The sequence below is a fragment of the Panthera pardus genome, unplaced genomic scaffold (genome assembly GCF_024362965.1).
Source record: "Panthera pardus isolate Hobbes unplaced genomic scaffold, ASM2436296v1 HiC_scaffold_11, whole genome shotgun sequence".
Lineage (NCBI taxonomy): Eukaryota > Metazoa > Chordata > Mammalia > Carnivora > Felidae > Panthera > Panthera pardus.
Genome location: NW_026526666.1, coordinates 10,498,702 through 10,517,261, shown reverse-complemented (window position 1 = coordinate 10,517,261; position 18,560 = coordinate 10,498,702).

Sequence of the window (18,560 nt, the reverse complement as noted above, 5' to 3'; positions counted from 1 at the left end):
CAACAAGAATGTGATGAGAATCATAGGCGATGTTTAAGGGAAGTTGTGATAACCTGATGGCATAGCTTCCTATAGCAAGAGAGTGAGGAATGAGCCGTGGTGACAGTGTCGGCGAGCAGATGGAGAAAGTGCTGTGCGTTAAAGGATGCGGATAGAAGAGGCAGTACAGTGGACGGAACAGCTGTGGCACAAGGCATCTTGTAGTTCAGAAATCAGAAATCTGCATTTTAAGGGGAGCAAGGAAGGAGGGCAGGCTTCAGCGGGAGATCCTTTAGGAATGGTAAGGAATGGGGTCCAGCACTTAGGTGCGGAGGCTGCTTTCTAAGAGAAGGGTTTCCTGCCAGAGCTGGGCCATCTGTGCCGCCATAGTTCTTGTTCCTGTCCCAAGGCGGGGTTGTCCTGTCCTTCTCAGATGTTCCAAACCTTCTTTTCTCTCTTCAGATCCCCTTTCCCAGCCACGCCTCAGTCGTGGCACGTGACTGGCCTTCTCGCTTTGCCGAGGAGAATGAAAGCCCCAGACCCTTCCCCTCAACTCATTCTCTCTGCTTCCACACGGCCAGCTTCACCCACGGCCTCAGTGGATGGAGGCCCTGTCACCCATCTCTTCCCTTTTCACAGCACTGCTATTCTCACCTCTGTCATTGTCTTCTTCATCCAAGGCCACCAACTCCTTCAATGACAAGGTGGAATAGGAATCAGTTGGTACATTAACTAAAGATAAATCTCACCATCTCCCTCAAACCCAGCCTTTAAAAACTTAAATCAGACCGTACAGTTTTCCTAAAACACCCCCACAACTTCCATCTAGACTGCGGGGGGGGGGGGCGGGAAGTACCCTCCTTATCATACCTGTAAAGCCCCCCATGCACGGGCCCCTGGCTGCATCTCTGGCCTCACCACCCACCCCCACTTGCTGGGAGTACTCCGGCCACTCCAGCCTTCCTGCCCCTCCTCCAGTTCATCAGGCTTTTACCAGCCCAAGGCCTCGACACTTAAAAGTTTCCTCTGCGTGGGGTGCTGACACCCACATCTCTCCTCCTTTCATATCTCTGTTCAAATGTCCCCTCTGAGGGGACCATTTGAGGACCCCCTCTGAGGAGGCCCCTGAGGCCCCCTCTGAGGAGGGGCCATTACATAATGGGCCAGGTAGATCATTTACAGGGCCCAGTACACCGTGAAAATGCAGGGCAGGGCCCCTTATTCAAAAGGCAGGAAGAAAAGCATTTTCCTTTCTTTTCTGGTCTTTCTCAATCTGTCAAGGTGTGTTTTCTTTGCCGTATATCCTTTGGGTGCAAGGATACTCATGGGCTAAGTGCAGACCTTCATAGGTGCCCCCACCTTGTGCCTACCCTGACCCTCCCTGTGCCCGAGCCCAGGCTCCCACTAGGATAGAAGGTGGCTGTCATCACTCTGAGTCTTGGGGACAGGTGGCTGAGAACCCAATGGAGGTGGCAGGAGGTGGGAGTTAAGGCTTCCAGCTCCAGACGCATGCTCCATTGCCCCATCGGATTTCATTTACTAATCAGAAACACAAAACTAACATTATTAAACAACTCAAGATGGCAACTGTGGAGGATTAGACCCCAAGCACAGAGTCCCCTCTGAGCGTGCTGGCCCGTGCAAGTGCACCAGTTACCTCGTGAAGCCGGCCTTGCAAAGGGGACTTTCTTGACCACCGTGTCCTGGTAGGCTCTCTTTGTTCCCCTTCCTGTCTTTCTCCATCACTTGAGTGCACTCCAGTTTTTTCTAGCTCTTCTATCTACCTACAGTTATATTTGTTTATCATCTCTCCTACTAGATGCAAAGCTCCAGGAGGTCAAGGACCTTGTCTGCCAGGCTGGAGTAGATGTTCATTAAATAGTTACTGCACGAACGAATGACAAGTTCACAGCATCGACGCGCGCACATGTGTGGCCAGCTTTCAGCCACAGGTGGCGTCACCTCAACCGTAATGCCTTTTTCATAACATTCTCCATGGCACCTTTCGCTGTACTTGAGCTGCAGGAGGACGAGTTTTAATTTTTCAGATCTCAAACGTGCCGCATCTTTGCCAAGTCTTCATTTTCATCTTTCAGAAGACTGAAGTACTTCTCTGGATGAGGAAATAATAACAAAGCTGACCATCTGATATTCCGTTTATCAAAGCCTCAGCAGTGCCTCCGTCTCTTGCTGTTGTCCCATGGCACCCACTGTTCATTTTGCTCTCTCTCACACTGAGTCAGGGGTTTGGGGGCAAGTTCAGGAAGCCTCAACCCACAGGAATCCATCCACGGCCTCACAGCACATTACGTCTATACAGTCCTGTACAGGACCAGAACTACTCATTCATGCTTCGGGCTCCCTGCTCTATCAGGAGCTTTTGGAGAAGAAGGCCTTCCTACCTCCCCCTTCCCGACATGCCTCCTTCCTCCCTTAACTGACTCCTTTGGTTCTTTTTTTTTATTTTTATTTTTAATGTTTATTTTATCTTTTGAGAGAGAGAGAGAGCCGGGAAGGGGCAGAGTGAGAGGGAAAGAGAGAATCCCAAGCAGGCCCCATGCTGTCAGTGCAGAGTCTGATGTGGGGCTCGATCTCACAAACTGTGAGATCATGACCTGAGCCGAAATCAAGAGTCGGATAGATGCTTAACTGACTGAACCACCCAGGTGCCCCTAACTCCTTTGGTTCTCACTGTAAACAGCACTTATTTAGGGAAGGCTTCCTCAAGCACTCAGGCCAGACCCTCCTCCTACTCGTTCACATTACCTGTACACTTCCATCAACTTCTACAATTTCAATGAATCCGCTAATTGTGTGATGATTTGTTTAATGACTGTTTCCCTTACCAGGCTATAAGCTCTATGTGAGAGAATGGTACAGACTGAATGCTGTGTGTCCTCAAAATCCATTTGTTGAAATTCTAACCCCTGATGTGATGGCGAAGGTGGTACAAGGCCTTTGAGAAGGATTAGGTCATGAGGGTGGAACCCTCATACCCTTACAAAAGAGACCCCATCCCTCATCCCGTCAGCCATGTGAGGATACAAAGAGAACACAGATATCTCTGAACCAGGAAGCTGGCTCTCACCAGGCACCAAATCCCCAACCTCCAGAACTGTGAGAAATAAATTTCTGTTGATTATAAGCCCCCCAATCTATGGTAGTTTTGTTAGAGCAGCCTGAATGGACTAAGACAGAAGAGATTATCCTACTCATCGCTGTGTCCCCAGCACCTACTGCCTGACAAAGAGCAAGCACTCAGTAAATATTTGATAAATGACCATGGATCCCCCAGTGCCTAGTGATGGTGTTTGACAGCAGCTGTATAGGTGTTCATAAATTATATTGGGAAAATATATTTTCTCACCAATTATGACTTGCTTAGAACTAGCCACTTTCCCTTATTAGGAAAATAAAATTCAGAGGGGATCATTGAGCCATCTCCCAAAGAATGGTCTTTCCTAACTGGAAGACCAGTGGGGAGAATACACATGCAACTCCTTGGAAACACACAAGCTCAAGGGTTGACTCAGGTGAGGGCATTTTTGCCTTCTCTTATTCTTCACGTCACGAACTCTCCCTTTTCTGCTTCTAGGCACAGCCGCCTGTGTCCTGTGTTTAAACCTATTATCTAAGGCCCAGCTTTGTGTCCCTCAAAATCATTATGTTCCAGCTTTGGGAACCATTTGATACTAAAAGTAATTATTGGCTGACTTCTGAGACGAAAACCTAATTCCTTCATGGTTTTTCCTATCAGAATAAAGACTCTAGAGGTAAGGATTCAAATGAGACCTAAGGTTGCAAATTGTTTTCTGACGGAGGATAAATCATTCCCTGTCAGGGCAGTGGCACACTTCCTCTCTCTCACAGGCAGAATCAATAGTGACAAATGGCGGGGCCGGAAACACATGCTTTGCGCCAGTGGCCAGGCTGCGTGGTAAGTCCCAGAAGAAGATTTACCTTTATTTGGCGATTGTTATTTCTACTGGTCTTTTACGTTCCAGTGTATTGATTCTCTATTTAGTAACAATGGAACACGGCACTGATAAATAATGTATGTCCACAGCAATATCCAGGACAGAGGTTAATGCTTTTCTGAAGTGTTGGGGACTTTTGTTTGTCTTTAAAGCATTCTTTAAAATGTTTATTTATTTTTGAGAGACAGTGCAAGCAGGGGTGGGACAGAGAGAGAGGGAGACACAGGATCTGAAGCAGAATCTGTCAGAACAGAGCCCGACTTGGGGCTCGAACCCATGAACCGTGAGATCCTGAGTTGAAGTCAGATGTTTAACTGACTGAACCACCCAGGCGCCCCTGTTGTTTTTAGAAGCCAAGCAGGTGTCGTGTGCCAGTCACGATCTGAGGGTACTGGCCCCTCCAGTCAAGTGCTGAAGAGGCTCCCGTCACCATCGTCCCTGGGTCGCATTTGCTGCCACCCCTCCTTTCGTTGCCTTTACCTGCATCACACGTTCCCTAGTGTGACATTAATCACAGTGTGCCTTGCCAAAGTGGCTTTGTGGAGAAACCACACTCTATGAAATGTAATTTATGGCCTTAATACTGTTAACCACACGGCATCCTTTACGTTATTACGACTGATTAGGCTGCAGCCCTAATGGGATTACAGATGTATATTTATATTGTGTGTGTATGTGTGTATATGCGTGAATATAACAACTCATTCTTGAGTTCCCATTTGTATCAAGGTGAAACGAATCACTCCTCTTCAAATGCAATTATGTCCTGTTTTTTTTTTTTTTTTTCTCCCCTAAGACATATGACAAAGTTCCCTTCCCTCTAAAAGGCTCATTTAACACTTTTCCTCTGACTCAATATCCTGATAATGGAGCCACAATGGAAAGGTTCAAGGACCTTGGAGGCGGTGGTTGGTGGTGAGAGGGATTGAACCTGAGCTCCGATCATCCTGTTCCAAGAACTGAAAGACTTCAGTAAACATCGTTAGCCTCATTTCAGCTCCTTCTGGAAGGTGACAGCAGAGTTAGTTGACAATAAGAATGTAATACGGTCTGGGTTGGAACAGGATCTGAGATGAAAAGCACTGATGTGAAAACAGGTGGTGTTAAATCCTATTTAGGAATCAAGAGTCCTCGTTTAAAGGACTCTCTACCCCAGTGTAGCCGACTCTGCCTGCAGCATGTCCTTGAAGACTCGGCCGGAGACTTCACTGGTGCAAAGAACGGCCAGCTCCTGCACGGTTGTACAGCCCTTATTAGCACTTACCATCTAGAAGTGTACCTATTTGTTTTTACAATCTCTGTCTCTGTTCTACCAGCCTTGGAGCTCTGGGAGGGAACAGCCTCGTTATGGCCACATCTTTACAGCCTAACACAGTGGCTATGACACAAGGTATTCAGATAAAGCTGCCTGCTCTTCGGATGGGCAGATAAGTACCTTGGAAGGGTTTCCTTGGAGATTCGGTCTTTTTAAAATTTTTTCCTCATTAAAAAAAGTTTTATTATGGGGGATTGTGAAAATAGACAGACCATTAGACAAAAATAGATAGACCCTTATAATTACACCAGTTCACACCTTCACCTGTGGCTGAGTCCAGCCAATTGCCCCCTGACTCCCTTCCCTAGTCACACTGTTCTGAAGTACACCCAGATATAATATGACTTCATCTCTAAACATTTTGTCTGACTCTCTAAAAGGAAGGACTCATTTGTTGAAACATCACCACAAATCCCATCCCTGCAAAACCCCTGTAGTTCTTAAGGGCATCAGCTCTGTGGCCAATGTTCACGTTTGTAGTATTTCACGAATGTCACATGTTTTTATAGTTTGAATCAGGATCCAAATAAGAAGCACATGTTGCAATTGGATACTATGTCTCTTTCTTTTTAAAGATTTTATTATTGATTAAAAAAATTTTTTTTAATCTTTATTTTTGAGAGAGAGAGAGACAGAGTACAAGTAGGAGAGGAACAGAGAGAGAGGGAGACACAGAATCCGAAGCAGGATCCAGGCTCTGAGCTGTCACCACGGAGCCCGACACAGGGCTCGAACTCACAAACTATGAGATCATGACCTGAGCTGAAGTTGGATGCTTAACCAACTGAGCCACCCAGGCGCCCCAATTTAAAAAAAAAATTAATGTTTATATTTGAAAAAAAGGGGGAGAGACAGAACGTAAGTGGAGGAAGGGCAGAGAGAGAGGGAGACAGAATCTGAAGCAGGCTCCAGGCTCCAAGCTGTCAGCACAGAGCCTGACACGGGGATCGAACTCACAAGCTGTGAGATCATGACCTGAGCTGGAGATGGACGCTTAACTGACTGAACCATGCCCCCTTAAGATTTTATTTTTAAGTGATCTCTATCTCACAACCCAGAGGTCAAGAGTCCCATGCTCTGAGATGCCTGGATGGCTCAATCATTTAAGCATCTGCCTCTTGATTTCAGCTCAGGTCAGGATCCCAGGGTCGTGGCATGGAGCCCCGTGTCAGGCTTTGTACTGACAGTGCAGAACCTGCTTGGGATTCTCTTTCTCTCTCTCCCTCTCCCTCTCTCTTTCTCTCTCTCTCTCTCTCTCTCTGCCCCTCCCTTGTTCTCTCTCTCAAAATAAATAAATAAACATTAAAAAAAAGAAGTCACACACTACACTGACTGAGCCAGCCAGGCACCCCAGATGATGTCTCTTAAATCTCATTTAATTTATAGGTTCCTGCCTATTTTATTTTTTTAACTTTTAATTTTGAGATAATTGGAGATTCACATGCGGTTGTGAAAAGTAATGCAGAAAGATTCCTATACCCTTCACCCCCTTTCTCTCAATGTCAATATCTAACAACAGTATCACAACCCGGAAGTTGACACTGATAATTGTCAGTCTACCAGCCTTACTCAGATTTCACCAGTTTTATACACACTCATTTGTGTGGTTGAGTATATCTGTGTATGTATTTGGTTCTATGCGTTTTTATCACGTGTAGATTTGTGTATCCACCACTATAGTCAAGATACAGGACAGTTCTATCACAAAGATTGCTTGTGCTACCCTTTCTGAGGCATGGCCAACCCTCTTCCCCCCTCTCCCTAACCTATGGCAACAATTCATCTCTTCCCCATCTTCATAGTTTTGTCATTTCAAGAATGCCATGTAAATGGAATCATACAGTAGGTAACCTTTTGAGGTTGTCTGTTTTCCTGCTCAGCATAATTCCCTTGAAATACAGCCAGGTTGTTGTATACATCCACAGTTTTTTCCTTTTGATTGCTGAGTAGTGGTCTATGGAATGGACGTACCACTGTTTACTTAACCATCCACTCACTGAAGGATTTCTGGGTTATCTCCAGTTTTTGTTGATTACAAGTAAAGGAATACTTGTATATAAGTTTTTGTGCGAAGCTATTACTTCTCTAGGATAAATGCCCACACGTGCAGTTGCCGGGGTTTTTGGTAAGCACGTGTTTTGTAAGCAACTCTTTTCCAGATGGATGTACCATTTTACATTCCCCCCAGTAATGTATGAGTGATCCAGGTCCTCTGTATCCTCACCAGCATTTGGTGTTATCATTATTTTTAAAAGCCAGTTGCTATTTGTGTAGTGATGTTTCGTAGTTCTTCTTACATTTTTAATCTCAATAAGAAAGCTCATCTTGTCATTGTATAAAAGCTTATTATGAAAAAAGCAGAAAACAAGACAATTGTAAAACTATAAAAAGGGAAAAAGAGATCACCCATAATCTATCCATCCAGATAGAACTGCGGTTAACATTGGTATGTGTCCTTCTGGGTTTTTTTCTTCATAAATCTCTATAGACAGCTCTCTATATTTTACAAAAACAGTTCAGTGCTCGTCATGATAAGTTTACTCTTAATCCCTTTCACCACCTCCCCTCTGGTAGCCATCTGTTTGTTCTCTAGAGTTAAGACTCTGTTTTGTTTGTTTGTTTGTCTCTTTTATTCTTTGCTCATTTGTTTTGTTTCTTCACTTACTGGCTGAGTAATAATTCATTGTGTGTATATATATACACATATGTATATGTATATATATATATATATATCATATGTCTATACATATGATATATATGATATATATATATATCACCTCTTCTTTTTTAAAATAAGTTTTTATTTTAATTCCAGTATAGTTAACATACAGTGTTATATTAGTTCCAGGTATACAATATAGTGACTCAACAATTCCATACGTTGCCCAGTGCTCATCATGACAAGTGTACTACTTAATCCCCATCACCTATTTCACCCATCCCCTTACCCACCTCCCTTTTTGTCACCATCAGATGAGTCTCTATAGTTGAGTGTCTGTTTCTTGATTTGTCTCTCCCTCTCTCTCTTTTTCCTTTGCTCATTTGCTTTATTTCTTAAATTCCACATATGTGTGAAACCGTATGGTGTTTGTCTTTCTCTGACTAACTTCCTTCTCCTAACATTATACTCTCTAGCTCCATCCCTGTCATTATAAATGATATAGTTCATTCTTTTTTATGGCTGAGTAATATTCCATTGTATACATATACCACTTCTTCTTTATCTATTCATCTATCAATGGACACTGATTGCCTCCATAATTTGGCTATTGTAAATAATGCTACAATAAACAGGGGTGCATATATCTTTTCAAATTAGTGTTCACATATTCTTTGGGTGAATACCTACTAGTGGAATTATGGGGTCATATCATAATTTTATTTTTAATTTTTTGAGGAACCTCCATACAGTTTTCCACAGTGGCTACACCAGTTTGCATTCCCACTAACAGTGCACAGGGGTTCCATTTCTCCACATCCTCAGCAACACTTGTTGTTTCTTGTGGTTTTGATTATAGCCATTGTAACAGGCATCAAATGATATCTCATTGTTGTTTTGATTTGCATTTCCTTGATGATGAGTGCTGTTGAGCAACTTTTCATGTGTCTGTTGGCCATCTGTCTGTCTCCTTTGGAACAATGTCTATTCATGTCTTCTGCCCATTTTTAAATTGGGTTATTTGAGTTTTTTGGTGTTGAGTTGTATGAGTTTTTTATATATTTTGGATACTAACCCCTTATCAGTTATGTCATTTGCAAATATCTTCTCCCATTTAGTAGCTTGTCCTTTTGTTTTATTAATAGTTTCCTTTGCTGTGCAGACACTTTTGATTTTGATGTAGTCCTATAGTTTATTTTTGCTTTACCTCTGGAGACACACGTGGAAAAATGTTTCTACAGCCAATGTCAGAGAAATTATCCCTGTGCTCCCTTCTGGGATGTTTATGGTTTCGGGTCTCACATGTAGATCCTTAATCCATTTTGAGTTTATTTTTGGGTAGAGTGTAAGAAAGTGGTCCAGGTTCATTCTTTTGCATGTAGCTGTCCAGTTTGCTCAACACCATTTGTTGAAGAGATTGTCTTTTTTCCCATTGCATATTCTTGCTTCCTATGTCAAAGATTAATTGACCATAAAATCGTGGGTTTATTTCTGGGCTCTCTATTTTCTATTGGTCTATTTTTCTAATTTTGTGATAGTACCATGATATTTTGATGAATATGACTTTGTAGTACATTTTGACATCTGGGATTGTGATACCTCCAGCTTTGTTCTTCTTTCTCAAGATTGGCTAATCAGGTCTTTTGTGGTTCCATCCAAATTTTAGGATTATTTGTCCTAGTTCTGTGAAAAATGCTGTTGGTGTTTTGATAGGGATTGCATTAAATCTGTAGATTGCTTTGGGTAGTATGGACATTTTAACAATGTCTGTTCTCCCAATCCATGAGCCTGGAATATCTTTCCATTTGTTTGTGTCATCTTCAGTTTCTTTCATGTATATGGTTTTCAGAGTACAGGTATTTCACCTCCATGGTTATGTTTATTCCTAGGTATTTTATTATTTTTGGTGTAATTGTAAATTAGATGTTTCTTAATTTTTCTCTCTGCTACTTCATTATTAGTGTATAGAGGTACAACGGACTTCTGTATGTTGATTTTGAATCCTGAGACCTTACTGAATTCATTTATCAATTCTAGTAGGTTTTTGGTGGAGTCTTTAGGATTTTCTATATAGAGTATCATGTCAATTGCAAATAGTGAAAGTTTTACTTCTTCCTTATCAGTTTGGATGCCTTTTATTTCTTCTTCTTGTCTGATTGCTAAGGCTAGGACTTCCAGTACTATGGTGAATAGAAGTGATGAGAGGGGGCTTCCTTGGCTTGTTCTTGATCTTAGGGAAAAAAGCTCTCAGGTTTTTACCACTGAGTATGATGTTAGTTGAGGTTTTTCATATATGGCCTTTAGAATATTGAGGTATGTTCCCTCTAAACCTACTTTGAGAGTTTTTATCATGAATGAGTGTTGTACTTTGTCAAATGCTTTTTCTGTATCTATTGAGATGATCATGCAGTTTTTATCCTTTCTCTTGTTGATGTGATGTGTCACATTATTTGACTTGCAAATATTGAACTACCCTGGCATCCAAGAATAAATCCCATTTGATCGTGGTGAATGATTTTCTTAGTGTATTATTGGATTCAGTTTGCTAATATTTTGTTGAGGATTTTTGCATCTATGTTCATCAGAGGTATTGGCCTGTGGTTCTCTTTTTAATAGTGTCTCTGTCTGGTTTTCGTATCAGGGTAATGCTGGCCCCATAGAATGAATTTGGAAGCTCTCCCTCCTCTTCTATTTTTTGGAATAGTTTGAGAAGAATAGGTATTCATTTATTCTTTAAATGAAGAATTTAAAGTTTGGCAGAATTCCCCTTGAAGTCATCTAGTCCTGGACTTTTGTTTGCTGGGAGAGTTTGGATTACTGATTCAATTTCATTGCTGGTAATTAATCTGTTCAAATTTTCTTCCTGATTCAGTTTTGGTAGGTTATATATTTCTAGGAATTTATCCATTTCTTCTAGGTTATCCAATTTGTTGGTATATTTTCATAACATTCTCTTATTGTCCTTTGTATTTCTGTGGTGTCAGTTGTCATTTTTCCTCTTTCATTTCTGATTTTGTTTATATGAGGTTTTGTGTATTTTTTATGTCTGTCTGTTTGTTTTTCATGAGTCTAACTAAAGGTTTATCAATTTTGTTGATCTTTTCAAAGAATCAGCTCCTGGTTTCATTGATCTTTTGTTTGTTTCTATTTTGTCTATTTCTGCTCTAATCTTTAATTACTTCCTTCTTTCTACTGGTTTGGGGTTTTGTTCGTACTTTTTTATTTTTTTTAGCTTCTCTTAGGGGTAAGGTTAGGTTGTTTATGGTGACAATTTTTGAACTCATTTTTGGACATTTATGGAATTTCTGAATTTTTGATATTATAAATATTTCTTTGTCATCTTTATACATAGATTCTTATTACATTTGTAGTTATTTCTTTATAATAGATGCCTAAAACTGGGATTGCTGGGACAAACTATATAAAACATTTTTAAGACCTTTGGTTTACACATATGTTTATCCAAAGTGCTTTCCAGAAAGATTATATTTCATACTCACCAGATTGCCTATCTCACTAGACCCTCAACTACACTGAAAATTTATGTTTTTATCTTTGCCAAGTTAATAGAGGAAAAAATTATCTCATTGTTTTGATTTGCATCTCCTTGATAATAATGAAGATGAAATATGTTCATAAGCTCTATTTGCTATCTGTATTTTATCTTCAATTAATTGTCATTGCTTGTCCTTTGCCTGTTTTTCTCTTATGCTCATATTTGTCTTATTATCTGAAAAAATACATATAATATATGTTATATATATATTAATTAATATATATTATAATATATAATATATATTATGGATAATAATCATTTCTTTCTAGTACTTGTTGAAAATATTTTTCCCTGTTAGTTCCCTTTTACTTTTGGCTGTGGGTTTTTTTAGTCATTTCTTCATTCTGTAAACCTATATTGGACATATTTTATATGCCAAAGAGTGTGCTAGTAATGGGATGTTTTTTAGAAATTGAATATCAGATTCCATGTCCTCAAGGAATTGAGCGTATAGTGAAAAAGATACACATATAAATAAGTGTTTGCCCTACGCCAATTTGATAAGGATAGTGTTAAGGAAAATCCATGGAACTCTGGCTTCGTAGAGGAGGCAGTATTTGAGTTGCACCTGCAAGAATGAGTAAGAACTGGCTAGGTGCAGAGATGGGAGAGGTGATGCCAGGCAGAATGAGTGTGGGCATAAAGGCACACACAGTCATGAAGGTACACGGTGTTTGCAGAATGGCATGGTGGGACAGTGTCCCTGGAGCACAGATGAAAGTGAGATGATGAAAACTCATCCTGTTTCTGAAAACACAGAAACTAAAGAAATTGGGCAACACAGTAAGTGATTCTACATCAAGGATATATTCAGAGTCTGTTTTTCATCTGCAGTGTAACAACTCTAAGGGAGACCACTACCCAAGACTAACACCACCCTGGCGCTCACCCCCTTCCCCTCCTTGGCCAAGGAGGACAAAGGCTGTGGAACCCCCAAGAGATCATGCTAAAATCATGGCCACAGGCTCTGCTGCAGACCTTCTGTTTCTCTCACATAGTTAAAGATTTGGGACAGACCGGAAGGAGGAGAATGAGAAGGTGAAATGGTCTGGTTGTGGCTTGTTTCTCTCCTCTTGTCCTTACTCTTGACCTTGCGCCTCATTTAACTCAGGCTGAAGAACCCAAGAGGTTGCTGATCTTCATAGGTACAGTGAATGGCAGGCATACTCTCCCCATGGTGACAGCCAAGGACTTTAGGAGCTGAGCTGTCTCAATCCTCACTCTGTGCTGAAGTATCCTGGAGATGGGTAGGACATCTGAGGTGTGTGGCATCGCATTGCATAGCCTCCCTTGCTTGCTTGTTCTCTCCTTCCTGCTTATATCCTGTAACTCAAACAGGTGGCGTGATACCAGAGAAGTCAGCACACTTCGTCTTCCCTCTAAAATTAATTCCTTTATAAATCAAGCTGCAGCAAGTTCACATTTGGCAAAATTGGTGCCTGGCCAAACACTGAGGGTATGTTAAAAGTATAAAATGTACATCTATCTTTGTGCTTCATTTCATCTCTCTGTCCTCTGTACCAAAAGATGCTGATGCTGACGGTGTCCATGATAGTGTTGAAGAGAATCGGGAGAGGCAAGACCGGTGATTCCAGCTGCTTTCCCTTGAGTAATCCCTACAATTCAGGTGCTACAATCTACCGTCCTTCCTGACACGTGTCCCATTGTCCTTTACCACTTCCACGACTCACCCAACTCATTATCTCCAACTTGAAGTCTGATTTTTTTTTTAAGTTTAATTTTTTAAGCTGTAAGCTGTTCTTTTGTGCTTTTTAGACATCCAGGGAGCTGTAACTATAAACCCCGGTGACTATTTCCTGCAGCAGCGGTCAGGCGTTGATAGATCGGCCCATGAACGGGTGGAGAGCTGAGTGACATTTAGCTGCCTGGTGAATGATTCTGACCTATTTTGTGTGCGCCTCTCTTGGGAGCCGGGAACCCAGCGTCCCTGTCAGTGAAATAGGGGCATGGAGACAACTTCGCAATCTCCAAACTCCCCTGCCCTGCACCACCATTTCTGACCATTCTAGGTACCTGTAGATCTTAGTGAGGACTTTTGGTTGGGATTTGTTGGAAGCACAACTACCTCACAAAAGCCCTGCAGGAATGCCTACCTGGGCTTGGTCACTTGGAAGTAAAGTCAAGTGAAGAGGGTTCAGTCATTTTGATGAGAGACACAATCTAAAGAGCTCATACCTAGCAGTCCCAGGCCTTTCCCCTTTACTGTGGGTTATGTTTTCAGAGACCCTTCATTGTCAGGAATTTAATATCAGGATGTCAGTTGCAAGACAGTGGAATAGAAAGACAGCTGCATTGGGCACCTGGGTGGCTCAGTTGGCTGCGCATCCGGCTTTGGCTCAGGCCATGATCTCACGGTTTGTGAGTTCAAGCCCCGTGTAGGGATCTGTGCTGACAGCTCGGAGCCTGGGGCCTGCTTCAGATTCTGTGTCTCCCTCTCTCTCTGCCCCTCCCCTGCTCACACTCTGTCTCTCTCTCTCTCTCAAAAATAAACATTAAAAAATTAAAAAAAAAAAAGAAAAGCTGCGTTGAGAAGTGGGATTTAAAAAACGAATCTAGGGCAGGCACGTGTGCGTGTGTGTGTGTGTGTGTGTTTTACTTGAGTTTCCCCCTTGAAACAACCTTGGCTGAAACAGTCTCCTTCCTAGAATGCTGTTTCAGAGTAGGAATGAGCTCTTCGATTCTCCAGCGAAAACATGGAAAGCGGCCCCAACAGTTCTGAATTGAAAACAATAATCCGGCACCTGCTTATTTCAGAAGCTTCTGAGAAAGGCAGTCTGGGCTGAAGAAGAGAAATCAGGTGAAAAGAATTGTAAAAAGTCAGAGAGGAACTGTTGGCCAGCTATTTCATACAAATTATGAAATAATTTTCATAATTATTTCCCGGGAGGAAGGAACGATCCCCATGTCACAGAGGATGAAACCGAGGTTCCAAAGAAGTAAAGGAACTTGCTCAGCATCCCAGCCCTAGGCAGTTGAGGCAAACCGGAGACGAGGCCTACCCAACGGCACAGCCTCTTTCCACTCACTACTCTCCATTACCTGTTTAATGGCACCACACACAGGACTCTGATCTGAGGGAAGCTGGTTTGCATGTGTGTGGCTGTGAAGGCCGAGCTCCCGGCTCCAGGCTCACTTTGAATTCGGGGCCAGATTATCCTGCAGGGTGTGGGGTCAGCGAAGTGGAGACTCACTACGAACACTGGCATGCCTTTTTATTTTTCTTTAGCTTTCCTCATTTTCTTATCCTGATGGAGACCAATTATTTCCTCTCAGTTTCTCTCAACAAAATTCTGAAAAGCTCAGGAACGGGGTGGCATCGTTTGTCTTTCTCCAGCCGCGATGGCTGAGGAACTTCAGGGAAAGTTACCTCTCAAAGCTAAACCACCTTCATTTGCCCCCAAGCTATTTTGGGACATATGATTTGTTACATCTTAACTTCAACCCCTATTTCTTGAAAGAGAACTTAACTGTGAGTATTTATAATCTTCTTTTTATCTTCAAAGCACTCTACAGTATTAACTAATTAAACCTCAGCAACACCCTTGATTAACTCCTTTTTATAGATGTGGGAAAAGAGGCATGGAAATAATAAAAAGCGCCCTTGGCCATGATGGAATCAGCATTCCAAGGTAGGATTAGAGTTTGAAATGTCCCATCTCTACCTCTCGTAATACCAACGGCCCCGTCTCCTACCTTGATGCCTCGGTGGGAGGATATGATCTAGCTATCTCGTTCCTTCTATTCCTTCAACACCAGAGCTTCTCAAGACGGTCTGTCCCTCCTCCAGCACTCTTTACTATTCATTGTGTGTGGTTCGTGCCATGACTTTCTTCTTAAAGCAGAGGAGTTATTGAAAAAAGTGAACAAAATGCCCAGTTCTTATGGTTCCACTCAGCTCTCCTGCATCTCCCCTTGGAATCTATTCTTAGACATACCATCCGTTCAGGAATCCAAGGTAAGCCAGCTTTATCTGGCAGTGTTCCCCAAAGATTTCTTCTTTCCATATGTCCAGACAGAAAGCTAAGCAGTAATTCAAAGACAGAAAGGGGTCAGCACTAACCACTTTCACAGCTACCAGGCAGAAACTCATTGTCAATTTCATCTTCAACACGCTTTCCCAATCTTTGTAATGTTGGAGGAATCACTTGAAATGTGAGATTTATGGGCAGCTGTTCCAGCCGGGTGAGATTCTTGCTGACAGGTATCAGACTGTTATTAGCATTCTGTGTTATAAATTAAAGGAGACCTGTCTCTGAATATGTACCAGAGCCTTGTAAGGTTGGCAGGGGAAGGTGGGCATTAGAATCCCTAAGCCAAACAAACTCTTGGCAGAGACTAAATCCCCTTTAAGGACCCCTTTTCCAAGATTGCGTTATTCCTTGCTGGATTTGATAGCTCTGGTACAGTTCACACAGGATTGTCATTGAGACAATAAGGACCTTACATTAAAACCCAGTCCCAATATTTGGTGGTGCTTGGAGATTGTACGACTGGCCCCCTGTGGCTCTTGCCCACCACTGTCCCCCAACCCATCCAAATCAGAGTCAGCAGGTTCAGTAGAATAGCACAGGATTTGGCACGGAAAATCCAGGTTTGAGTTTTGGCTGTGCTACCTACTAGTTATGTGATCAATTAACCTTCCTGACTTATGGTTTTTTCACACTAAAATGGGATAATAGGGGCGCCTGGGTGGCTCAGTCAGTTAGCATCCAAGTTTTGATTTTGATTTTGATTTTGGTGATGAAATCATGGTTCATGAAATTGAGCCCCTGAGCTAATAAGCATGGACCCTACTTGGGGTTCTCTCCTTCTCTCTGCCCCTCCCCTGCTATCTCTCTGTCTCTGTCTCTCTCAAAATAAATAAACATTTTTTTAAATTCTGTAAAATAAAAAATGGGATAATATTTACCTCGCATAATTAATAAATAAAACAAATGTATTTTCTGCACTCTAAAGAATTTTTTAATCAATTTTAGTTATTAATGATAATGGCCAGTATTTATTGAGCCCTTACCATGTGCCAGACACAGTGTTTAGGGGACTTTTATGTATAATTATTTCATTTATCTTCCCAAGAACCCCATGAGGTAAGTGCTATAATTATATGCTTCTTACAGATGGAGAAACTGAGACCTCAAATCACCTGCCTAATAGATGACTCAAACCCGGTCCAGCTAGACCTGTGCTCTTGGCCACCAAACAATAATTATTTTTAATCTCCACCTCCTTGCTGGACATTTCTTTTCAGATATTCTGCAGGTCTCTGGAATGTGACCAGTTGCAAACAAAATCCACTATCTCCTCTCAAATTACAGTCTTCACTCTCACATTCTCATTTGTCAAAGTTACTGTTTCTATCTCCCCAGCTTGAAATCTCAGGGTCATCCCTGCCTCTTCCTTTCCAGTGAGGAGTCACCCTAGCCATTCAGTGCCCTTCTCAAGATGGCTCTTGCCTCTCTCCTCCTAATTCCTTTCGTCACTACCATGGGCGAGGCCTCATTCCCTTAGACCTGTGTTGTGTAACAGCCTCTGAACTTGTTTTTCTAACTCAAGTCCATGTGGCATGCCACCAGCTAATTGATCCTAACATATTTTCAACACTTACTCCCTTGGCTAAAAACTTTCGGTTGCCTGCTGGACAAAGTCCATGCCCTTGAGCCCCACATTCCTGGGCCTTCAGAGCCTGGTCCCACCCCTTCAAGCCACAGCCCCTTCCAGCCCTGAGCATGCCCCGTGCTTTCTTGCCTTTGTACATTAGCTCGTGTTTCTCTTTTCCTTTCTGTCTCTGCTCTTCTCACTCCCTACCTACTGAATGGCAACTCTCCAGGATCCAGATCAAGTCCTTCCTTGATTTCCATTCCCAAGCCATACTTCTCCTTTCCCAAGTCAGTAAGACCACGCCATTCAGCAGCCTGTTTATTATCACACGCTGCTAATTAACTTTTTACAAAGAACGTGTATATCATATCGCACCTTTCTGATGGGAGAGGGATGGATAGAGAACACGCTTTATACTTCTCTGCCTCTCACACGGCACCACATGAGCACCCACTGTGAGCCGAGCACTATGCTACATGCTGGGAATCCCGAGAGGAACAAGTTACATTAGAGAGTTCACAGGCTTATAGTGTAGATCAACATGTAAACAAACATCACCACTGGCTATGAAATGGGCGTGGTGAAGATATGCCTCAAGGATTCTGGGAGCACGAAGAGTAGCACTGACTCCCTGAAGAAACCAGAGCAGGCCTCACCAAGTGACCCTTGAGTTGACTCTTGAAGGACGAGTAGAAAATAAAAGCCCTCCAAGCAGAGAAGGGCCTTTGAGGAACAGAGAACACCACGTTCAAAGACCCAGAGGCATATGGTGTATGTGTCAGGCCAGGTGAGGTGAGAGAGCGGACGTATGGGAAAGAACACCGGGGGAGGACGCTGGAAAACAGGAAGCATCCAGGTGAGAAGACCTGGTCATGCGAAGAAGATGGGAATTGATCCTACAAGGTAGGTAGGAAGCCAGGGAGGCTTGTAAGCGAGAAGTGACTTGATCAGATTTGTATTTTAGAAAATTAACTCTGGCAGCAGCACGCGAATAAATTCTAGTTGGAGACACCTGAGGGAGAGATGCCAAGAGATTTTGAGGGCCTCGGCAAAGGCCAGGAGAAGGGGGCTAGGGCAGTTAGTTGATGTGAGGCATGTCAAGAAGGAGAATGAATAATGGGATGTGATAGACCATTGATTCTGGTGAGTGAGGAATTGAGAATAATGACTGAGGTGTTCACCTTGGGAAGCTAGAGGAAGGTAGGGAGACAGAGGTGAAAAAGCCAGTCGCTGTGGCTCTTGCTATTGCTGTTGTCATCCCTGGCTGTTGGGGTGTGGTAGGTAAAAGATAACTGGCAGATATTTTAAGTGAGAGGCACTTGGAGGGCATTGATAAGGAGAGGTTTGGTAGGAGTTAAATATTTCTAGTGCCTCTCTCAGTGCCTGGCACCTAGTGAGTACTTAATGGATGTTTGTGGAGAAGTGAAATGACCATGCAGAGTAGGCATGAAACAA